The sequence below is a fragment of the Euprymna scolopes genome, chromosome 40, assembly GCF_053919585.1.
Source record: "Euprymna scolopes isolate OS-2025 chromosome 40, ASM5391958v1, whole genome shotgun sequence".
In the NCBI taxonomy this organism is placed as follows: domain Eukaryota; kingdom Metazoa; phylum Mollusca; class Cephalopoda; order Sepiida; family Sepiolidae; genus Euprymna; species Euprymna scolopes.
Genome location: NC_136521.1, coordinates 40,365,790 through 40,393,401, shown reverse-complemented (window position 1 = coordinate 40,393,401; position 27,612 = coordinate 40,365,790).

The window sequence follows — 27,612 nt, the reverse complement described above, 5'->3', positions numbered from 1 at the left end:
AGTAAGTCTGTTCTTGCGAGATATTTTATTTATTTTTTTATTTAGATCAACGATGAACTCCTGATGAGTCTATTGATGAAAGGGGTTCGCTCGAGTTTTGCCGGCTATTTTCCTCAAAGCTATATATATATATATATATATATATTTTACAAAGGCATCACCACATTATCAAGGCCCAGAGGCCACTCAAGGATAAGGGTTAAAGAGTGTACAGTAGAAGTTGGTCAATATAGTAATCATTAGTAATGAAAATTTGGTAAATTTAATAACTTATATGGAACGGCTCATCAAGAACTTATTTACCTTAGACTTGAACACAACCATATTGTAGTCAGCCGGAAAGCAGGAAAACGGAAGACAATTCCACAGGCGTGCAGTTCTAAGAAAGAAGCTTTGTTCATGGAATCTATGTTTAGGTTTAGGCACAGATAAAGAGTGGGGGAAATTTTTGATAGTGTTTACAGCTAGACGAGTGTTTCTTGTGAAAGTTTGGCGAGGGGGGACCATAGATTGAAGCTCAGTTGAACACTTTCCATGAAAATAACGATACATCAGAGACAAACTCGCAACATCTCTTCTGTGAGATAGAGGTTGTAAGGAGTAGAAAAGGACATCTCCTACGAGGCTACGAAGTCTATTTTGAACTCTATCAATATATATATATATATATATATATATATATATATATATATATATATATATATATATATATATATATAGCAAATATGGGAATTAGTAAAAACCTGAAGAAAATGCTCAATACAATTGCAGAGCAAATATATGTTTTATTTTTTATTACCGTTTTATCTGCTTAGAATGGAATGAATATATATATATATATATATATATATATATATATATATATATATATATATATATATATATATATATATATATTCAGTAGAAAAATATAAACCAATACGGAATAATTGAATTTCAGCAAGGGTCGTTAATAATGCCTAATGAAAGAGACCAAATTATATATTACGTTTTTTTTATTTTTTCCGTAAATACAATCATATCTTACAACGATGTGCAGACCGTCTCAATCATATTTGATTTTATCAGACAAGAAAAATCAAAATACAATAATTAAAAAGGTTTCAGACCTTTTAAAATTTTATTGAGAGAAAATACGCCATGACTGACATGAATCAACGCTAAGGTTCATATTTTCTTTCTTCAACATTTAAAAAAGGTCTGGAATCTTTTTAATATTTGTCTTTTTATTTTTCTTGCCTGAGGCAATCAAACATGATTTAAACGGTCTACACATCGTAGCAAGATATGACTATATTTACATAAAGAATAATATATATATATATATATATATATATACTCGTTTTTTTTATTCAAAAGTAATGGACTAATGAATTCAACGAGGTTGTTAGATAGTGCTCAATAAAAAGAGCTGATAATACTTGTTTATTGTTATATAAACATGCTCACATCCCGCTGCTACAAATAGCCACTTGTTTCAATCAAACAACAGATATCATCAGGCATCAACTTGACTATTCAAAAGTTCAATGAATAATGATTGTTATTCATTGAACTTTTGAATAGCCAAGTCGCTGCCTGATGATATCTGTTGTTTGATTGAAACATATAAGTGGTGATCACTGTGTAAAAAAAAACCTAAAAAATTTCAAAACCGTTTTTTCAATACACATTCCTATGTTCTACTTGGAAATATCATTATTTCAATATTTCTTTTTTTTAATTACTTGAAAACACACTGCTTATTTTAAATAGGTACATTCTTTTTCGTTTCCCTTAAAGAAAAATCGCCGCTTTTTTTTTTAGGTTGAAAGATTTCGCTCATCAACCAATTTTATTATGAGTTTAGTATTTGTTACTATATATTTGCTTATATTATCCATGCCAGGTCCGCAAACAGAATACACGGCAATATGCTATTTTCATTTATTATCAAAAACCCTCCTTCTTATTAAGTTTTCCTTCACCATCGTTGCATCTATAAATGTCCCCTTTATGTCATTAGGCGTTGTAGTTTTACCATGAAAGAAAATGAGGGTTTTTTTTTGTATTCTCACTTGTATTGTATTTCGCCTGCATTTTGTGAATTGGAAGCCATGTTTTATCCTATCATATGACAAAAAAAAAAAAAGATGGCGTTCAATGTTTTGATTGTCCGATTGGATTTTATTAGTAATTTTTCTAGTCGATAAATTTGGAGGCCTAATTTCATGAAATGAGCACGGGACGAAGCAGTGAAAACAAAATCAAAGGGACGAATAAAAAGAAGAACCACGCTATTCACCAGGAAATTTCAATTAGTAAAATATATATATATATATATATATATATGTCTCTCTCTGTGTCTTCATCTCTCCATCCATCCCTCCATCTCTCTCTCTCTCTCTCTCTCTCTCTATATATATATATATATATATATATATATACATATATATATACATATATATTTACATATATATATACATATATATACACATATATATATATATATATATATATATATACGCATACTAGCAGTTCAGCCCGGTTTTGCTCGAGCCCTATGTACTGTTAATAACTTTATGTGCATATGTATATATTAAAAGTGTGCATATGTACCGTAATGCCTTTCTACATAATAGGCTTCCTTCACAACAATAGAGAAAAGTTGATAGAGACAGCAGAGATCAATTTTTTTTTTACTTTGACCCAAATTTTGACCCTTAACTGTTATTGTTTTGGACTCAAATAAAATTTGAGTATTTGACCCATGTCTAAGTAACCTACATCTAAAAGTTCAAGTGTTTAGACCAAAAATTGGCGGATGAATTTGGTAAAGCCTCTAAATATACACTTTATGTAAACTTTTAAATGTTTAGACCAAAAATTAGCTGAGTAATTACCTGGAGATCAATTTTTGTTTTTAAATTTGACCCCAATTATGACCACTGAGCATTTATTATTTTAAGCTCAAATCGAATGATAAAGTTTGATCCATGTCCAAGTAACCTATGTTTACAAGTTCAAGTATTTAGACCCAAAATTATCGGAGGAGTTTTGTAGAGATCTAAATGTCATTTCGAGTCTGTATATCGAAAATTGCCAGAGTTATATACACACACACACACACACACACACACATATATATATATTAAGTAATGTGATTGATAATTTAAAATTTAAAAATCAAATTATAATTAAATTAAAAATCCGTTTCATAAGAAGAAACAACATATATACAGAGATGATGCACTTTTCGTAACTAACTCTACTAATAAAAATTATGAAAAAGCAATTAAAGCTCTACATAAATTATTTAAAAATTATGGACTTAGTATAAAAATCGACCCTATTAATAAAATTGTTAATTTCTTAGACATAACCTTAAATCTTGAGAATTCTACCTTTGAACCCTATCATAAACCTAACCAATAACTACTATATGTCCACAATCAATCAAACAACCCTAAATCAATATTAAAATAAATAGTTCCCAATATCGCTTTAAGAATTTCTAGACTGTCTTCTACTAAATCCATATTTACCAAAAATGAAAAATATTATAATGAGGCCCTTAAAAACTCTGGATATAATTCACAAATTAAATTCATAAATAAAAATGATAGAAACATAAACTGCATTGAAAATAAACCTATTAAGAGCGTAATAACATATAATATGGCAATGTCTTCCCGTATGCGAGTTAAGAAAAATAACCAAGAGACAAAAAAAGATAAAACCAAACCACAAATATTAGATAATAATACAAATAAACAGCACACCAAAACCCGTAAACGTAAGAATAGACATAAGGAGACCCTCTGGTTCAACCCCCCATATTCCAAAAACCTAGAGACAAACATAGCCAGAGAATTTTTTAAAATATTAGATAAGAACTTTAAAGCCCCCTATAGATATAATAAAATTTTCAATAAGAACACAATTAAAGTCTCTTACTCTACTATGCCTAACCTTCATCAAAAAATAATTAGCTCTAATAATAAGAAAATTAATAAGCTACAAAATACAACTATACAAAATATATCGGACTGTAACTGTAGAAGAAAAAATAAATGTCCCCTACAAGGCTCATGTAAAATTAAAAATGTTATCTATAGCTGCACAGTATCAAAAACTCCAAATCTACATGAACCTATTAACAGCCATAACTCAACTACCAGATTAAATAATAACACCAACTTAAACCAATCTACCGATCAATTACAAATCAACCCACTATATAATAATCCAACAACAGACCTCACGGAAAATAATCACAATAAGCAAGAGGTAATATATTTTTGTTCCACATCTGGTCTAATAAAACATAGAATTTCAACGCACAAACATTCTTTTAAAAATAACTCTCTGTACAACCAAACTACTCTATCCAACTATATTTGACAATTAAAAAATAGCAATATTTCTTTCAACTTAAAATGGCGAATAATTGAGACTTGCAAATCATATAAACCAGGAGATAAATTTTGTGCACTATGTACAAAAGAGACCCTAAAAATTTTTAAATATGAAGATATAAAAAATACAACCAAACTATTAAATTCAAGACAGGAGCTTATATTTACATGCATTCATATACGTTGGTTTAAATTTAATAAATATAAACCACCTTAAATCATTAAAAAATACTTATTAGTAAAAATAGATTACAATTTTTTTAAAATAAATTAAGTTAGACTAATTATCCCCCTTACACCATTCAAATAAATAAAGTAAAGAAAACATGACTATTATCTCCCCTTACAACATGTAATTGCACAAACAACATTCGAAATATAAACCGTAGCGTCTTTAAATCAAAAATACGCTAACGGAAATAATTTATTGCACGGGCGTCACCCCTCTTTTAAAATTCATCATTCAATAAGATAAAAAGCTATAGCAAACATCTAAATGAGAATTTTAACCATAGTTCCTGATTTCAAAAAGCGAAAAATTAAAAGGTAAATATCTCTATATATTTTTAAAGCAAACTTATAATGTAAATTCAAATCTATATTTTACTCTATTTATTTTATATCTCTAACCCATATTAATTTTCTTATAAATTTTAAATCCAGACCTTTTATTCAATTTTTTTCAGATTCATCTGCCTTACTTTTAATGCTAGGTTTATTTATGGTGTCTTTTGAATTCAATAAAAAACCCTTAAAAATTTGCGGACGAGGAGACCTTGCTTATTAAAACACTATATGTAATTATTGTACGTAACTTGATGTATACCACAATAAAAACATTGTTTTCCGAAACGATCGTACAGATAATTGATTTTCTTGTTGTTCCTTCTTATGAAACGGATTTTTAATTTAATTATAATTTGATTTTAAAATTTTAAATTATCAATCAAATTACTTAATATTGAATTAGCTCTAGGACATTTACCTATCGAGCTTATTATATATCTAAATTACAACGAGCACTTTCTCTTTCCTGTATTTTAATTAAACTAGTAATTTCACTGTTACATTAAAATACACTCAGCTCTTTAGACTATTGTTCTAATCTCCTTTAAATTTATATATATATATATATATATATATATATATATATATATATATATATATATATATATATATATATATATACTAGCGTTCGGACGATTTATCGGAATTCAGAATCGAAAAAACCATACATTCTGAATTATCGTTATCGGAATCGGAAAAATCTATTTTCCATGCCAAAAGCGATTCATGTTTATTATCATATGATCTTATTAAAATAAAAAAAAAATCGTCTCCTTTTGGAATTAATAATAGAATAGTAAACATTGATTGATTTTGATCTACCAGTATTACCAGCACGATTGTATTCTTACGTTTGAGAAAATATATGCACAGTTAAAATGTGTTTTTACGGTAAGCGGGTAAAAAAAAAATCCATATAGTTAAATATTTCGAGATTTATAAAGAATCAGAATTGGTAATTGTATCGGAATCAGAAAAAAATGGAATCGTCCAATCACTAATATATATATATATATATATATATATATATATATATATATATATATATATATATATATATATAAAGGTTCTCCCAAAAGAAGCTGACGAATTTAAAATATGATTAACTTCCTCAATATTCAAGTTCTGCTAACCAATTTTCGTAGGTAGGTAGATGAGCCTCTCCATGAATTTTTGAGTTATAGTACGTACCATAATCTACTTATTCTAATTTTATGTAGACAACTGTATCTAGGGTATGTTTTTCACGAGGTTTAATTTTAGTTATGAAAAATTATGTTACTGAAATGTCCACCATTTTAATTTTGCTCTCTGCATGGCATTGTCTAGTACATCACTAAATGTTTCAGGACTTATGGCCCTAACTTCCTCCGCTATATTGTTTTAAGGGCATTTATTGTGGCTGGTTTGTTTGCATATATCCGCTCTTTGAAGTAATCCCAAAGGAAGAAAGTATTTCTTGTGTACGGGGCGTTTTTTCAGTCGTTAGAGTGCTTGCCTCGCATGCAGGAAACTCTGGTTTCAAATCCCGGGAGGGGATATGTCTGATAGATGAGCCCTAATTAAGGCGAATCTCGAGTCTTAGACTTCAGGTTCGTTGGCTGACATGGCTCTTGTTGGCTGCGGGGTTGTTTGGGCTATATATATATATATATATATATATATATATATATATATATATATAGATGGTTATATATATATATATTTAAATATATATATATATATATATATATATATATATATATATATATATATATATATATATATAACGGAGATACCTTACTTTATGATTCTGTTTTTTTTTCCATTTTCCGTATAATATTTTTATATCAAAATCGAAAATATTAATGAAATTGCCATAGTTATCAAGAGCGCTTTCTATTCGACTTCGAATCATCTTCAGAATGAATTCATGGAGCTGATAAAATAAACGTTAATTAAAAATTTTAAGTAAACGATAAATTCTGGCGAATGATAAGTTATTTAAAGTATATGGGGATGCCGATTAAAAACTAAGTTGATTCAAATATTTGTTTTAAAATCTACGGGTTAATGAGCATATATATATATATACATATATATATATATATATATATATATATATATATATATATATATATATATATATATATATATAAAGGGGATTAGAACAATAGTCGGAATAGTCGGAAGACAGAGTATATTTGAATGTATTAGTAAATTCATTGATACAATTAAAATAATAGGAAACATTGCTCGTTGTAATGTAGATATATAATAAGCTCGATAGGCATATATAACCTAGAGCTATTTTTATATTAAGTAAGATGATTGATAATTTATAATAAAAATAAAAATTAAAAATTGGTTTCATGAGGAAGAACAAACAAAATCAATAAATTGTACGATCGTTTCGGAAACGATGTTTTTATTGAGATAGACAATAAGTCTTGGACAATAATTTTATCACATAGTTTTTTTTTTAAACAAAGTCTCCTCGTCAACAAAAATATTGGGTGTGTTTTTAAGGCACCAAAAATAAAACTAGAATTTTTTAAGTAAGGCAAACGTATCTTCTAAAAGTCGTAAGTATCATCGTCAAAGTCGTAAGCATCATCGTCAAAGTCGTAAGTATCATCGTCAAAGCATTCATTTCAATGGTAAATGTTGTTTATGAATGTTCAAACATCTTCCATTCAAGTGCATTAGTACACTTGTATGAAACTTGCCATTTTCCTACTATATTTTTAGGAACATCATGGTTATGATGAAAGGTAGTGATGCTACGGGAATCACTTTAGAAGATACTATTATAAACTTTAATATCATATACATTATCCATCAGCTGAAAATTCAAGTCGCTATGTTTCATGGCATTTTCAGGAAGATTGATAGTCTTACCTGGTATTTTGTATATTCTCAAACATTCTTTTATCTCTTCTTGAGAGATACGCTTTTTTGTAGTCGATCCATGCCATGGCTACGTTCTTTTTCTGCTTTTTATCTGACAAGGATACTTTTGGTCTATATATAATAGGTCATGTGTTTTTCCTCCTTTTTTTTGGTATTCTTTGTGTAATGAAGCGATTATGTAGAGAATGGTAAAGTTGTTCCCTATGTTGGGTTGCTAGTATTTCTACATAGTAGGTAACCATTTTGTAGGCTTGTGGTGATTCTTTCTGCCGTATTTTTTTCACACGTGTGGTATTACCTCTGGCCATTTATTCTATTACACCTGCTTCTTGGATTTCACATCTGCTTCCTAGATGCATCCATTCAGGTTTGGGGTTAGCCTTTCATGTAGTAATGTGCATTTTTGGGGCCGGTATGCAGGTAATCTGTCATGACCTGGTGCTCTTCAGTTGGTCAGTTTCCGTAGTTTTTTCTTGAGGATATTCTAACTGATTTGATTCTGCGTCTCCTTTATGGCTCGTCGTCCATGTCTTTAAGCCGTTTAACATTTATATTGTGATATTTTCGCTCTTCCCATATCTTCCTCCAGTAACGTTTGTTTCTGTTTGAGTTTTGTTGTTGGTCTTTGTTTATTTTTATTCGGTCTAAATTTTAATAGAATTGGTTTACATTGTTTAAAAATGTCCCGTTTTTCATCTCTTATACTCTTAATATATATATATATATATATATATATATATATATATATATATATATATATATATATAAACAAATGATTAATAAAACATGTGAAAAGACATCTTGAAAAAGAGTCAAAAACATATTTAATTTTAAAAAACGAAGCACAAGATAAGTGGATAGTCCTTAATCCGCGGAGTTTCGAAGAAATACTCTCCTTCTCATCAGAGGGCAGGAATTAGCAAAATGCAGGATCGGATTTTACAAATAAAAGTATTTAATGAAACTACAAGTAAGTCACAGATCTTACTTGGTTAAATAAACAAAATGGCGAGGTAAGGGGAATAGGAGATAAAAGAAAAATGATAAAAAGATTTCACATGAACGGATATATATATATATATATATATATATATATATATATATATATATATATACGTATGTATATATATATATGCATATAAAATAAAAATTACAATTAAATTTACCAAAATGATCCAAGATGGTAAAATTAAAGTATATTATGAATATTAAAGAATTAATATTTATAAAGTTATCTCAACCAGATGTAAAAGCTCGATAAAACCAAATAGGAGATAGAGCTTATAATACGAGCAAACAGTTAATAAAACATGTTAAAAACACTTTGAAAAAGAGTTAAAAACATATTTAATCTGAAAAGGAAACACTAGATAAGTGGATAGTCCTTCATCCACGGAGTTTCGAAGAAATACTTTCCTTCTCATCAGAGTGTAGGAATTAGCAAAATGCGGGATCAGATTTTGCATGCAAAAGTATTTGATGAGACAACAAGTAAGTCAAAGATCTTACCTGATAACAAAAAAGTGAAGCAGGGGGAATATGGTGAAGAAAAAGGTGATTACACGTGAAAGCATAGACTGTATATATGTGTGTGTGTGTATATATATATATATATATATATATATATATATGCATACAAACACAGCCACACAAAGACACACGTACACCGCATACACACACACGCACGCGCACACACCCACACATATATATATATATATATATGTTTAAAGAAAAAATAAAAAAAACGAATGAAATTATTAAAAAATCAACGTTTCGTCCTTGTTTCCGAGGACATCTTTGAAACAAGGACGAAACGTTGATTTTTTAATAATTTCATTCGGTTTTTTCTATTTTTTCTTTAAACATAACGTCAACCACCGCTGGTATATTTTTTCATTCCTTATACATATATATATATATATATATATATATATATATATATATATATATATATATATATATATATATATATATATACGTACTAGCATGGATACCCAGCGTTGCCAGGATTGACATGAAGTACGGTTTGGCCACACCTACTATACTAAGAATATTGAGCAATTTTTCATTATTATATGTCAACTCCATCGTTACCCCAACGAAAATTTCAAAGATAAAAGAACGAATGAAAACACGAAAATGTAAGCCCTCCACCGAAAAAAGAAGTACGTGACAAACTCTCCACCAGATATTTCGGCGGAATGGATACTAAGAGAAGTTATTCTCTGGATATTGATCACCTTTTTATGACTATATTCCAGTTTAATCGAATTTCTTTTATGTTACCTCAGTCTGGAAAGATTTGTTATTACGGTTTGTTGCAACGAAAACAAACTGTAAATAATTCAGTTTTAAAAATACCAATATTGGATTTGTGTTAACCGACTGTTTATGTTAGAAAAATGATGGGTTATGACTCATTGTGTTATTATAAGAAAAAAAAAATTACAATGTAAAAAAAAAAAATGTGAAGAAAAACAAGAAAAAAAAACGTAAATGAAAGTGTTTTTTTGTTTTGTTTTTAAATAAAGAATCGTAGTTGAATTCAATTGTGTGTTTATTTTAAAACAAAAAAAAATCACTGGACCACAACGTTAATTGCGAAATCACGGAAATTATTTTATTTAAATTAATGCGCAAAAAATAATACTTGAAATATTAGTTTTAATATCCGCCGAAAAAGAAAACAACAGCAAAAAAAGAAGAATGTCCGTGCCTAAGGGAACTAACTCAAACCGATTCATAAGAAATCGATATCGGGAAAAATTAAACATGTTACCAATCTAAATCAAATAAAAATAATAAACTTAAATAGAACACTTAAAATAAGTCTCTCACTATAAACAATAACGAATACGCCGCTATTTAATAAAGTCGATTATCCTTAATGTAATATGCAAATGACGTCACCTCTTTAATCTTATATTTTGCAATAATCATAATTTATATAGGAATGAATAATATAATAAAGCAATGGGGGTTTGTATATATTAATGAACTTGTGAACAAACAGATAGTAATACGAATTTATATATATATATATATATATATATATATATATACACACACACAACACAGCGAGGTATATATGTATATATTTATAAATACGTATGTATATATATATATATACATACAACATAGCAAGGTATATATATATATTAATTTTATTTATACAAACATTAATGGCTACATATGTGCATACATGTTTCTGTAATCACCCACGTTTGGGGATTACGTCTTCAGGCCAAGAATTACCTTTTCGACGGTAATTCTTGGCCTGAAGACGTAATCCCCCAACGTGGGTGATTACAGAAACATGTATGCACATATGTAGCCATTAATGTTTGTATAAATAAAATTAATATACCTGCTCTGTTCACTCATTGAGCACTATTTTGCTATGTTGTTTCATTGGATGTACTTCTAGGAAACTTAACTCTACTGGCTATATATATATATATATATATATATATATATATGTATATATATATATATATATATATATATATGTTTATAAAACCTTATATATCCATTTATTCAATAACCTCTTTCGACTTACCTCTTGTCCTATTTTACCCTTTCTTTGTTTCTCCCTCGGCCCTCCGTGGCCCGGGTGATAAGATCAAAGTGTAGTATCTCTTCCGGCAGATGCTGCAAGCAAAGACCATATGTGGGGGCAACCCCACATATAAGACCTTGGTCAATGTGGGGAAACCTTTCATACCAATTGTCACTATCCAGCTCCCTTACTCCCCGGCGAGTTGGTCCCCATTTCCTCACATTAAAAATCGGCCTTGTGCCTAATTTGCTCGATGGGGAGCAAATAAATACCAACCCTACATATCAGACCTTGGTCAGTGTAGGGACAACCCTTCATACCAATTGTCACTATCCAGCTCCCATTTCCCATCATTCGGGAGCTGGTCCCCTTTTCCCTGTCCCTCCCTCTCTCTCTCTCCACATTAAAAAAGGGCGTTGTGCCTTATTTACTCAGTGGGGAATCAAATAAATACACACTATTTCTTTGTTTCTCCCATTATTACATTGGATACACTTTCTGCCCTTACAAGCTATGGTCATTAATATACGAGCGATTAGGAGTCAATTGAAATGGAAATTATGAGGTTCCTAGGTGCAATAGGATGATGATATTTGTAACGTTTTAACTGTGTGTCCAGAAAAAACTTGAGTGGGTACTACACAGCAACCTATTAAAACTTTTACAGATATAGAAATAGATTGATAGGCAGAGAGAGAAAGAGAGAGAATGGGAGAGGGGATGACGTAGGTTGGGAGTAAGTAAATCTAATCATGACGAGCCAAACAAAAAAAAAAAAAGAAGAAAAATCAAACGATATATATATATATATATATATATATATATATATATATATATATATATATATATATATGTGTGTGTGTGTGTGTGTGTGTGTGTATGTGTGTGGGGGTTGTATTGATGGAGAGAGATTATTTTTTTAAAACTACATATTACAATAGATTTTAGTTTTCATTTTCAGAAAATACGACCTTGTTATAAGGCCTACTCGAAGAATTAACTGTTGAAACATTCGTTATATCTACTCTCTTTGCCGACGAAAATAGGTAGATATTACACACATATACGTATATATATATATATATATATATATATATATATGCGCGCGTATTTCCATATAATATATATATATATATACACCCACTGACGCACACATATGCGTATATATATATATATATGTATATATATGTATGTATATATATATATATATATGATTATTATTATTATTATTATTATTATTCCCACAGCCAAACAACGTCGTAGCTCAAAAAAACCATGACAGTCAACAAACCGAAAGTCCAAAACTCGAGTTTCGGCTTCATTTGGGCTCATTAGATAGACATATCCGAACTCATGATTCGAAAACCGAGTTTCTTGCATGCGAGGCACGCTCTCTGCCACCTTAGCAAACGTCCTGCACACACACACACACACACACACACACACACACACACACACGCATATATATATATGCGTATATATATATATATATATACATATGTGTGCGTCAGTGGGTGTATATATATATATATTATATGGAAATACGCGCGCATATATATATATATATATATATATATATATATATATATATATATATATATATATATATATATATACAGTGATGATCATATTTATTGGCACGGTAAAATAAAAGTTAAATTTTGTCTAATAAATTCTAAAAAAGGGATTAAATTAAAGAAAATAACAAAGTATATTATGTATTTTTAACTGGCCTTTCCGATGCAGCAATCGGATTTTAGAAAAAATAAATAACAAAGGAACAACAAACATAATTGCAAAAAACCCTTGTTCAAAATTATTGGCACGATTTATTTAATAATCAATTGTATAGCCTTTGGCCTTGATTACCTTCCTCAGTCGCTTTTCATAGTTTACAACCAAGTTTTTGCACTCTTCAGTAGTAATTTTAGCCCACTCTTCCTGACAATAATCCTCCAATTGAATAAGATTCTTAGGCTTCCTTTGCATTACCCTCAATTTTAATGTTCTCCATAAATTTTCAATTGGATTAAGGTCTGGGCTTTGTGATGGCCACTCCAAAACATTAATATGATTGTCCTCAAGCCATTTCTTAGTCAGTTTAGCCGAATGCTTTGGGTCATTATCTTGCATGAACCACCAACGACGACCAAGTGAGAGCTCTTTAGCAGAGTCTTTCAGGTTTTCATACAATATTTTAACATAATCTTCCTTTTTTATGCTACCTGTGACCTTAACAAGTCGCCCTGGTCCAGAGGCAGCAAAGGATCCCCAAAACATCAAACTGCCTCCACCGTGCTTCACTGTGGGTATGGTTTTCTTAGGCAGGAAAGCTTCGCCAGATTTTCTGTAAATATAAGACACTTTATTATGGCCAAATAACTCCATTTTCGTTTCGTCAGTCCATAGAACACGTTTCCAGAATGCAACATCTTTATCAATATGACGTTTTGCAAAGGCTAGCCTTGCTTTCAGGTGCATAGGCTTCAATAAGGGAGTCTTTCTCGGACGAAATGCTTTTAAACCAGCTCTCTTCAAAACTCTACCAACTGTATGTCGAGATACATTCACTCCAGAGGTGCTCTGTTCATCAACAATCTCCCCAACAGAGATCCTTGGGTTTTGTTTTACTTGTCGAACAATTTTCCGTTCATCTCTTGGGGAAAGAATCCTTTTTCTCCCTCTACCCTCTAAACTCATAACGTGGCCTTGCGTTTTGAACTTGTTTATTATGGCTCTAACAGTGGATTTGGGAAGGTTTAGCTTCTTTGAAATCTTATCATAGCCCTCCCCATTGGTATGGCATGCTACAACAAGCTTCCTGACGTCTTCGTTGTGTTCCTTAGTTTTAACCATGGCGATTGAAAAGTATAATTTAGTCACTTATAATAGTTTAAATAAATCGCTATCTAAAAATTATCTGAAAAAAAATATTCACTGAATTAGCGTTAAACAAGCATAATATGGCTATAAAAAAGTTCAGAAAGCACGTAAACCGGAAATTGATTGATATTATACTGATACTAAAAGAAAAACAAAGCCGTGCCAATAATTTTGAACAAGGGTTTTTTGCAATTATGTTTGTTGTTCCTTTGTTATTTATTTTTTCTAAAATCCGATTGCTGCATCGGAAAGGCCAGTTAAAAATACATAATATACTTTGTTATTTTCTTTAATTTAATCCCTTTTTTAGAATTTATTAGACAAAATTTAACTTTTATTTTACCGTGCCAATAAATATGATCATCACTGTATATATATATATACACAAATATGTGTGTGTACATATATGGGGGTGTATATATATATATATATATATATATATATATATATATATATATATATATATATATATATATATATATACTCAGGTTTTTGTTATTCAAAAGTAATAAACTAATGAATTCAACGAGGTGGTTAGATAGTTCTCAATAAAAAAGAGCTAATAATACTTATTTATTGTTAAATGTAAACATGTTTATTTAACAATAAATAAGTATATATATATATATATATATATATATATATATATATATATATAAAGCGGGAGACCAGTAGCCGCATTAAGCTCGTCTGCAGTTTAACTTCTTGCTGGCTATCTTGTTGCTTGTGCTTGTTGCTGGATCTCAACATTTTGAACCGAGAGAGAGACTTAGCTGTCGTACAAAGGTAAGACTCTGTAACATCATCTGTGTATAGATACTCCCTCAGACATCTGTCTATTAAAATGGTCTTGTGCCGATGGAAGTCATTTTGGGGCGCATGGGTTTAAGTGTCTGAGGGAGTAGCACTCGTCTGACAAGACGTTGCAATCATCATATATATATATATTTGTAGTCATCGACATACAGTCCTGTTTCGTTGTATCACAACTTATCAGTGCCGCTAGACTAGCATCTTTCCAAAGCCAACGATTGAACCTTGAACCGTCGTGTTGACAGTCGGCAGTTCTCCCACTCTACCATGGAATCGACGCCCGTAAATAGCTCGTCGGAATATCTATTTAAATAGACACGCGCCACCACTTTTATAGTGCTCAAATCTCCTGTTCGTAAACAAACAAGCCACGAGCTTCGCATTTTCAGCCAATTAAGTAGAGGGTGAGATTATTTACGACAGTGCTCTACCCAAAGAGGAGGGGTTAAAATAGATTTGTAGTCATTGACATACAGCTCTGTTTATACCCTTCAAACACGGTAATGTTGAATATATGGTTAAGTGGCAGTTTGAGTAATTTAAAACTGCTTTTAATCCAATAGTATATTTAGTGAATCAGTATATTTTTAAATAAATGATTAAAATCTTATTTATCTATTTTTCATTCTCATTTCCATATACTTATATATACTTATATTTCCCTGTGACATTGAAATTTGATATAAATGGTATTTGGACCTGCACCACACTTTCGGTTTTGATTAAACCTACAAAGATTGCAGCTAATTGGTTACAAGCGAAAAAAAAAAAAGAAATTTGCTTTTGTCAGGCTAATTTTAATAAAACATTACTCCTACTGTTACTTTTGTACGGAAAATCAAATATTCATTCTTTTAATTTGAAGCCTTTTGTGTTCATTTACCAATAGCACTTACGGCAACGACGCGGGAGAAATAAATAACGACAATGTCTGGAGCATTGGCTGTTTTTGTGTCAATTATAACAGAGTGTTTCCACTTTAGAAATCTTTTATAACATTAAAAATTATGGATACCCAATCTAATTTTCAAATTCATTATAATGGTAGTGTTAATTGATTAACTTCACACTGCATAAACATTTTGGGGGGGTTCTTGTCCAGAATTCCCTCTATATTACCAAATGAAAACAAAGAAAAATCTGTACGATGTAAGTACCTGTCACAAAATGAAAATATCACATTCCAAAAATTATGTGATCTTAATTTTTATTTTATGTAAAAATAAAACTATCAAATTTTATTAGTATCTGAGTATCTGTCTGCTATTTTGAAAAAAAATCTTAAGAAGGGACATAACTAAACAATACATCATACTATATTTATGCTGTAATACCTACATGTTCCCATATAATCACTTCAAAATAAATATATTTGATAATGATCATTAGATAATTAGGTTTATATTCATCATAAATACATTGATTATGAATAAAAATAAAATATGGATGCGTATTTTAAAACCAGACAACGTTAAGCAATTTGCTATTATACCTACATAGTTGAGATTTTTTCTCGCTTTGACATTGATAGTAAAAGCCTACTTTTTCTACGTGGATTTATGAAAACGTCATGGATATAGAAGCAACTGCATAGAGGTTAACTAATTTTGTTATATTTATTGTTGTTATTATTATTGTTTTTGTTATTATTATTGTTCGTTGTTAAGTCTTATTAAAAGTGATGCTTAGAGAGTCTTATTAAGAGAGATTGTTGTTGTGTCTTAGAAAGAGAGCGAGATGTTGTTGTAAGAGAGATTGTTCGTGTTATAAAGAGATTCATATATATTAAATGTTCATACTTAGAAGTGTAGAAGCTCTTTGAGTGAGGAAACAGTGTTCAGACAGTCTTAGTGTTCATATTGTGTATGTAAGATGTATATGTAAAGACATTTTAAAACACATGATATACATAGGAAATATATACCAATTTTCACTTTACTTTTGGTAGAATTACAACACAAAGACGACGTTTATAAAAACACATGGTGGGTTTATTTCTTCTCCCGACCGGCCGTGGTTTTCTGAGTCAAGAATTCAAAGCTTCAAATTCTAAATTTCAAAAGTGACCGTCTCGCTTCTAGACGTTCTAATACCAACTGCAGACTATCGTCTGTCGTCCTCAAACTCCCTCTCACTCTCCCCCAGTTTCTCCTTGCTTAACTCTAAAGTTTTCTAAATATATCGAGAACTTCCCATTTTCCATGACGTCATACACATGTTAAATCTTCTTTCACGTGTTTTGGAAATGCGTGTCCAAAACTTTTTCCTTTGTTTACAAAAGGAATTTTAACCTATATTCCCAGTAACCTATATTTCCAATATGTTAAAAACATGTTTATTATATTATCTTGTAGTTGCATTCTTTCAATTGAATTTTTATAACAGAATTGACAACGCACATTGTTTTCTTTAAACTATTTTATCTCTAAGCTAAACAATGGTTTGTTTTACATTCCCTTTTCTAATTCTCTCTCGTAATCTATTTCTAAACCTAATTTACGAGGTTCGAATTTCGTCTATTCTATTTCATTTTCATTTTAACTTAATCTCTCTATTTTTATATTTGCATGAAAAGGGGAAAGCCCTTATCATGTAACAATTTTTATATATTTTTTTAAATAAACGTTACTTAATTACTTACTTCTATTCAGAATACAAACAACCAATCTTCATCTCCAAAATTCAGAAACGCCATGTCCATAATTAGTCATTCATTTTTTATGATTTATAGAATAATTGGTTTCGTTTACCTATTAGGCTTAGTTCTATTCATGTTTCTTTTCCATATGTTTTCCTGGTTGAGTATCAGTAAGAATAAAACGGTCGAATATACATTTATTTATTTATTTATGATTTCTCATCCACATGAAGTACTCTTCCTTTGTATCACAACTCACCAGGGCCGCTAGACATACACCTTTCTCTAGCCATCGATCGGACCTACAACGGTCTAGTTGACAGTCGGCTGTTCTAACCATCTGACCACGGATCAGTGCCGCGCGTAGCTTACAGTGCTCAAACCATCATTTGTTTACAAACAAAAAATATAATGGGCTTCGCTTAATTGCTTCAATACGCCTCGAGTGAAAATATATTTTCCAAGATCTCAACCCAAAGAGTAGAGTATATTTATTTGTCATTCCCATACGGTACTGTTCGTTGTATCACAACTCGTTAGTGCAGCTAGACATATACACTTCCCCAGCCGTGGACCGAACCTACAACCGTCTAGTTGACAGTCGGCTGTTCTAACCATCAGACCACGAATCAGTGGCATATATATATATATATATATATATATATATATATATATATATATATATATATATATATATATATATATATATATATATATATATATATATATATATATATATATATATATATATATATATATATATATATATATATATATATATATATATATATATATATATATATATATATATATATATATATATATATATATATATATATATATATAGTAATGTGATTGATAATTTAAAAATCAAATTATAATTAAATTAAAAATCCGTTTCATAAGAAGGAACGACAACAAAATCGATTATTAGTACGATCGTTTCGGAAAACAGTGTTTCTATTGTGGTAGACGTCAAGTTATGGACATTAATTATTACATATAGTTTTTTATTCAACAAGGTTTCCTCATCAGTAAATATTGGAAAGGGTTTTTATTAAATATAGAAAACACCATAAATAAATCTAGCATTAAAGTAAGGCAGATGTATCTGGAAAAAATTAAAATAAAGGTATGGATTTAAAACTTGATAAGAAAATTAATATGGGTTAGGGATAGAAATAATATATATATATATATAATACATATATATACCATATATATATATATAATACATGTATATACCATATATATATATAATACATGTATATACCATATATATATAATACATATATATACCATATATATATAATACATATATATACCATATATATATAATACATATATATACCATATATATATGTATATAATACATGTATATACCATATAAATATATGTATATAATACATGTATATACCATATATATAATATATATACCATATATATATAATACATATATATACCATATATATATAATACATATATATATGTATAATATATATATATATATATATATATATATATATATATATATATATATATATATATATATATATATATATATATATATATGGGGACCGGTAATATACTGTTTTGGATTATATATTTAAAAAAAAAACAATAGAAATACCGCTCCCCATGAAGGGATACAAAATTGGTTAAAGGGTAAATTATTCCCAACTCGCATTTAGGTGAAAACGCACTTTTGTAAATAATTGAATCCATTCAAAACGTACCGAAAAAACAAAAACAAATAACATCTATCTATCTATCTATCTATCTATCTGTCTACCTCTCTCTCTCTTTCTCTTTCTCTCTCTCTCTCTCTCTCTCTCTATATATATATATATGTTTATATAGATATGTATATATATATATATGTGTGTGTGTGTGTATATATATATACACACATATATTTGTATATGTATATATATATAATTTGTTTTTGTTTTGCGTTACTTTCGGAATTATATCAATTATTTTACTAAAGTGCACATTTACCTAAATGCGAGTTGGGAATAATTTTCCCTTGAACCAATTTGGTACCCTCAGATGGTGACCGGCATATGTATTGTAAAATTACAATTATCTGCTGAATGTGTTTCATCAGTGAATCTATTATGCCCATTATGATGAGTTAAGGTCAAATAGATTCACTGATTGATATCATAAGTGATTGATTTTGCGCTACGAAACATATATTGTCAAGAATTGCAAATGTGAACTGAATTAAAGAAATAAAAAAGGATGGTCAACATCATAAAATTTGGAATACAGTCTTTTGTCATTTATTCACTATATTGCTCTGTAATTACATTGAGCTTCTTAAATAAGGATTGGTACATATTATAAGAACATATATCTCTACAGAAATATATATATATATATAGATAGATAGATACATACATACATACATATATATACATATATATGTATATATATATATATATATATATATACATATATATATATATATAAAGCTGAACGTCCGTGTGTGTGTGTCTGTGTCTGGTCAAACATAGGCTCCTATGTGGTTGACTATTTTAAAAAAAACTGATTACATATAATGATAGATGTATCGAGGATCAGGAATGGGTATGTTTGATCTGGCAGAACGGTGGTTCCTAAAAATTGTGGGGTCTGTGTTCACGCCTGGTCCACAAAGTATGGAAATAAAAAAATGAAACAAAATTTACAAGAGTTTTTGATATAGATGTGCATAAGAATGTACATTTTTATTTAGATGTACATAAGAATACTTTGATAAGTATGTTTCAATTAAAATAAAATTGTGAGGTCTGCGTTCGCGCCTGTACTCAATGGAAATATGGCACAAACTTTAACAAAGACTTTTCATATCTATTAGCGTAAGTATACTTTGATAATTATGTTTCAGTTTTAAGAAATACGATACAATAAAATTATGGGGTGTTCATTCGCGCCTGACCTCCATACAATGTAAATATGTCACAAAGTTTAACAAGGTTTTTTAAAAGAGGCGAGTGTCCACAATAACACTTTAACTTTAATCTTAATTCATGTAAGATTTTATTTATTTTTTTGAGTTGAATAATATTGTGTCGAATAAATTCACCTAATAAATTCACGTTCCTATTAAAGTGAAAGCGCCCCTCACCCCAAAAAGTCGGAACTTTAGATAATTCTCGACACAAATTTTGTATAACTCTGTTGTTTTCCTTCTCCACTTGCACGTGGCACTCTTTTGAAAATAGATAAATAGATAAATAATATAAAATAAGAATGTTACTTGTTATCGTGTCAAAAGAAGGAAAAAATCCTGCTCACGTGATTACGTGTCTTTTTCAAAACATGTGCATAACCTTTTTATTTTTATTTATATATCTGTTTAAGCTTTTTTTATCAGTGTACTCGAAGGAATTCAGTTGATTACAACCCGTTCTGTGTGTTCTTTACATTACAATACTACAACTCTGTATCCAACGGTTCAATACTACACCGTTTAATATTGTAAAACTGAAACGAAGCTGTTCTGCTTGAAAAGGGCGCCATTTTCGTCTTATTCATATTTATATCGATTCTTTGCTTTTACAAACTAAAGTAATTACGTGTTTACTTTATAATATCCCATTTTGCTGTTTCGGATTATTTTACTAAAGTAAGTTAGACTTCATTATTTTTCAAAACCGTTTTTTTCTTTGTTTTTCGATATTTTTCGATGTTATTTAGTAAGAGTGTTTAACAGAAAAACCAACAAACGACTACCCGAAAAAATAAATATGCAAGAAATAAATGTTACCGTAGTCAATAAAAGTTCAGTTAATGATTTTTTGTTTTTGTTTTGAAATAGTTGTTAATGCTCTTTAGTTGAAATAATTTCAGCGAACCGAAATTAAAACGAAATTTGAGGCGATAACTACTTAAATGAATGTTTATATAAACTACACCTGCCATAATCGAATATTCCTCAAGCATAAAATAACGGAAAACATTAAAATATGTTTATAAATATTCCTTACGTTGAGGCAACTCTCTTAAATTGTTAACACAGAATGCTCAGGTGCCCCTCCTTAAAATTGAAAACAGGGCTCTTCATTCCAAAGTCACCGCCATTTTGATTTTTTTAAACCTGTTCGTGAATTAAAAATGTTTTTTTTTCAAACTACTTAAAAATACAAACCATTTAACTTTTCTACCATAAAAGTAACTTTAAATGACTATGGTAACATTAATTTCTTGTATATTTATATTATTATTTATATTACATTTTCTCTTTGTAAGGAAACATCATTTTGTTGGTCACTCTTGTCTACGAATAGAAACAAAGTTGATATAAAACAATATATTTTCGCGAAAATTATCGTTACTTTCATCATATTTTGCTTAGGGTAAACTTTTTTAGTATCAAAACCCATCTCTTTACAACCCCCACCTTTTCATAACCTATCATACTTTCATCAATCACAGTCTATTTTCCGTAGGCTGTTATTTGCACCCAGTCAACGACGGGTACTTCTGCTAGTATATATATATATATATATATATATATATATATATATATATATGTATAGATATATGCATATATATATATATTGTCTTGGTCTAAAAAAACATTGAAGTTTGAATTTGTATTCCATATATCAACAGTGCTTCAAAAACAGTGAATCCCTGTATTAAATGACACACACGTTGAATGATGTATATATTGGAACAAACATTCCAGTCTTTAACAACATCTGAAGACGTCTCAAGGGTTATCCCCACCGCCATGGGAGGTAAAATATTAAATTGAATATAACCTGGATTTTCCTGATGAAGAATATGTCATAATTCCAAAAATTGAATTTGTTTTAAAAAAATAAACGTTTCTATTTCTCTTCCATATATCAACAGTTCTTAAGAAACAGTGAATGCTTAAATTATATAGCACACGGGTTGATCACAGTGGAACGGACATTTAAAACTTTAACCTCATCCGAATACGTCCCAGGGATTATCATCATTGCAATGAGACGTAAAAAGAAGTAAACTAAATGAAATCTTGATCTTTCTTGTGAATAATTTGTTATAATTCGAAATAATGATTTTATTTTCATAAATAAACGTATTTATTAAAAAAAAACATCTGCATTTGTGTGGGTTTTATACTGATAATATTTTAATTCATATTCCAATATATATATATATATATATATATATATATATATATATATATATATATGTGTGTGTGTGTGTGTGTGGGTGTGTGTGTATATATATATATGTGTGTGTGTGCGTGAGTGTGTGTATGTGTGTGTATATATTATTTAAATATTTTAAGTAATACGTCCTAATGTGGGGGAAATATAAACAAAAGGCAAATACCTCCTTTCTTATAATAAAAATGCTCAGGGAGCGAACAAAAAAAAAAGAGAAATTAATCGTTAATAAAAAAATAAATAAAAATTCAACAATCTCTCTCTCTCTTTCTCTCTCTCTCTCTCTCTATATATATATATATACATATATATATATATATATATATATATATATATATATATGTATATATATATATATATATATATATATATATATCCAACTGTGGAATTGACCTACTTCGTTTCGACAAGGGACGCAGTCACTTAACCAGGTAGTCTATAACAACAGCATATTCACCAGTCACTTAACCAGCTAGGGCTATGACAACAGCATATTCTTTTCGTTGTTTTGATTCTCGAATATATATCCGACACAGACACCGTTAATCAACTGAGAACCACATCACTGTATATAAAAAGCATATAAGATATTAACGGATACACACTCGACAGTCAAAACAATGAAAAGAATATGCTGTTGTCCTTGCCCTACTAATAACCCCTAGCCGATGTATCACAAGTAAGAATTTTCAACTCGGTAAGACGACGCAATCCAGCAATGCTAACTTAGCGAGCAATTAGAATTTTCCAGAATGTGAGAGATTATATATAATTATTGTATTATTGATGTAGGTGAATTCCACAGTCGGATTTCTGGAGTCTTTGACTTCCGTTTTTTGGACTGCCATGGCTCTTGTAGGCTACGACGTTGTTTGGCTATGAAAATAATTGTATATAATCTCTCATATTCAAATATATATATATATATATATATGTGTGTGTGTGTGTGTGTGTGTGTGTTTGTGTGTGTATAATCTCTGAACATTAAGTGCAAGTAGACCATACTTATTTGATTATTTTTACGCACGTACATTTTGTAGATGAATCCAACTTTGATAAATTAAGCAGAATAATTAATGGAATTTTAAGAACAGTTGAAAAAATATATGTAGATTTTTGTAAAATAATCAAATAACAATATTGTGCCATTAGATTCATTACAGATGTAGTTAAGGACGAACTTCAAACCTTTCGCGTGAACATGGCGGGCTGGGAATTGGGTGCTTTGGTAGCAGTCAGTTTACCACGAACTAATTAATGATGATTGCGGAAGATTTGAAGCAAAACCTATAGTTTATTCTGTCCTTAAATGAGCTTTGTTGAAGCGTTTAATGTTGAACGTCGCAGCCACGTGTAATGGTTTATTATGGCACCCGCTATTTGTTGTCGGTGTGTCTAGTGGGCGGATGTCAAATAATTTTGCGAAGAGTTAGTTAGTGTGAATTTTGATAATCCTTAATACGTAAGTAAAGCCAAACCGCATTCAAATAAATACATATTTTTTGTAACAAATAAATGTACACTTATGCATCAAAATTTACAGACAAAATATAGGACTTACATTTCTAAAATTTGGAGATGAAGATTCGTAACTCGTACTATTTGGATTCTTTTTTTTTACTATTCTTTTTAATATAGAATTTAACACAATATGTGCACCTTTAATTATGAATGTTAGATAATATATTCAGTAAAAGGTAATCAATACGGATAATACATATATATATATATATATATATATATATATATATATATATATATATATATATATATGGGTGGTTATTTTTGTGTATATCTTTTCGAAGCGTTGAGTGAAATTTGAAGAATAAAACATGTATAAATACATTTGAAGCCAAAACTGCAACGCGAAACTTTTTTTACAAAATAAACTGAATAAACTAAAATAAATAAAATAAATAAACTAACCTGTTTATTTTATACAAAAATTTCGCGCTGCAGCCCCGACCTCAAATGCACCTAATAATGTTTCACCCCCCCACACCCCACCCAACGCTTCGAACGGATACACACAAAAACAACCACACAGATCCTCAAAATGCGCGACCACGCGTCACTCATCCGGCTTCATAATATATATATATATATATATATATATATATATATATATATATATATATATATATATATATATACCTTTTATGCACGTGATAATATTGAAAGATAAAAATAAAATATAAATACGTTTCATAGAAAAATAAGGGGCGACTTATTCATATATATATATTTATATATATATATATATATATATATATATATATATATACATATATATATATATTGGAGATTGCGCAACCCTTGCCTCACAATTACACGCGCCCCTAAGGGGTATACTTTGTCTTTCAAGACTGAATAGAAGCATATGAAAAATGCTCAGAGAAGATCAGAAAAAAAGACGTTGTCATGACAGCAGGGAGATGTTCGAGCTGATCAATTCAGATCCGCAATTCTTGATAAGCTTGCGACCTGCTATGAAAGTTTGATCTACTTCTACGACCTGGAAACCAGGAGTACCCGGTGGAATATATTACCTCTCCCAGACCCAAGGTCAGACAGAGCAGATTCCTACAGAAACCCATGATGATCTCTTCTTTTGACAGCACAGGCATTATCTACATGCACTGTGTTCCCATTGGACAGACAGTCAACAAGGAATACTATGTTGAAGTTTTAACAGTGTTCAGAATGAGATTCTGTCGAGTGTGGCCAGCACTCTTCAAACCGGCACGAACCAGTCTCCAGCTTCATCCTTGTCACAGACTATTTGGTAAATATGGGCATCAAAACAGTTTCTCATACATCCTATAGCCCAGATATTTGACCTGTGTCTTTTGATTATTCCCTAAGCTAAAAGAAAACTTAGTAGCTGTCGTTATTAGGGAATTGAGGAGGTGAAAAAGGCTGTGACAAGAAGCATTGATATGGTCACACAAAAGAACTTCAATGGGGCCTTTCAGAAGTTGTTCGAACGGTACGAGGGGCGTGCAATAAGTAATGCCTCTTACCCACTATAGCTGAAATTTTGCATGTGCAATGCTTTATATCTCTACGGGTTATGTGACAAATTACAGCTCTGAACTAATTGTGGTTTCTGTTTTACAGGTGTTTGAACTGAGTCAGGTGTGAAATGGAGCCTATTGAATGTCGATCAGTGATCCGGTTTTTGTATTTGAAAGAACGCACACCACAGGAGACTTTGGATGAAATGAAAGAAACTTATGGTGATAATGCCCCCATCGTATGACCTTGTAAAACGCTGGCATCGTTAATTAAAACATTGCTAGAGCCTGTGGAAACAGCTCCAAGACCTGGTCATCCCCCTTCTGCCATTGATGATGCATCTGTCCGTCAAGTTCAGACTGCCATTTTGGAAGATCGGCGCATTACTATTTGCCAAATAGCCCAAGATGTCAAGATTAGTACAGGGTCTGTGGAAACTATCATTCATGACCATTTACATATGCATAAGGTGTCTGCCAGATGAATTCCCAGGTTGCTCACACCATTCCAGAAGCGAGAACGCGTCGAGTGCTCGAGGAGTAATTTGGAGATGTGCCAGGCAGATGAGTCAAAGTTTATCAAAAGACTGATTACACAGAATGAAACCTGGGTCCATCACTATGATCCAGAGACCAAAGCCCAGTCAATGCAGTGGAAGCACTTGGACTCACCACCACCAATGAAGGCAAGGGTGCAACCCTCCGCTGGCAAGGTCATGCTCACAGTCTTCTGGAACCAGGACGGAGTGGTGAGGACAGATTTCCTGGTAAAGGGTACCACAATTACAGAAGCCTATTATGCTTAACTTTTGAGGAAATTAAGGGAAGCTATCAAAATCAATAGACGGGCAAGATCAGCAAAGCTACCCTCCTCCGTCAGGACAACGCCCCGGTCCGGTCCACAACTCGCATGTTGCCAGATCAGAAGCAAAGGCGGTTGGTTATGAAATCCTTTCCCATCCTTCCTACTCTCCTGATCTTGCACTCTCTGACTTTCACCTCTACCCAGCCATGAAGTTGTTTTTGAAAGGAAAGCGTTTCCCAGATGATGCAGCCTTGATTTCTGAAGTCACATCGTGGTTGGAGGACCAACATGTTGTGTTCTACAAAAACGGTGTTCAGAGCTGAATCAAACGATGGGAGAAATGCATAACTCTGGGTGGTTCCTAAGTAGAGAAAGACTAATAACTGCGGCAACTTTCGCTGCTCTACTGCTATGGGAAGTGGGTCAGGGGCATTACTTATTGCACGCCCATCGTACAAGTGCATTGCAGCTGGAGAAGGGTATTTCGAAGAGGACGTGTGTTCTATCAATAAAGTTGCCCATAAGAAAAAGTCTGGAAACTTATTGAATGCACCTCCTACATAGGTAAATTGTATGCAGAATCCTTCCGAACTCCAGAACACTAAATCAAGCATTTAGACTAGTTTTTTTAGCTTGATGGGTGAATGGCCCTTTTCATCCCCGATAGAAAATCTCTAGGATACCCACACCCAGATCCTTTCTTTTTCGGCCCCGGCTACCCCGATAAGCAATCTTGGAAAAATTTCCGATACCTACTCAACTCCAGCTTATTTGATCCTGCCTATAATTTTCAGCTCTATACAGAGGGCGACTTTCTTGTTTTCAGCTTTCAAACAGGAAAAAAGTGGGAATTCTACAACCTAT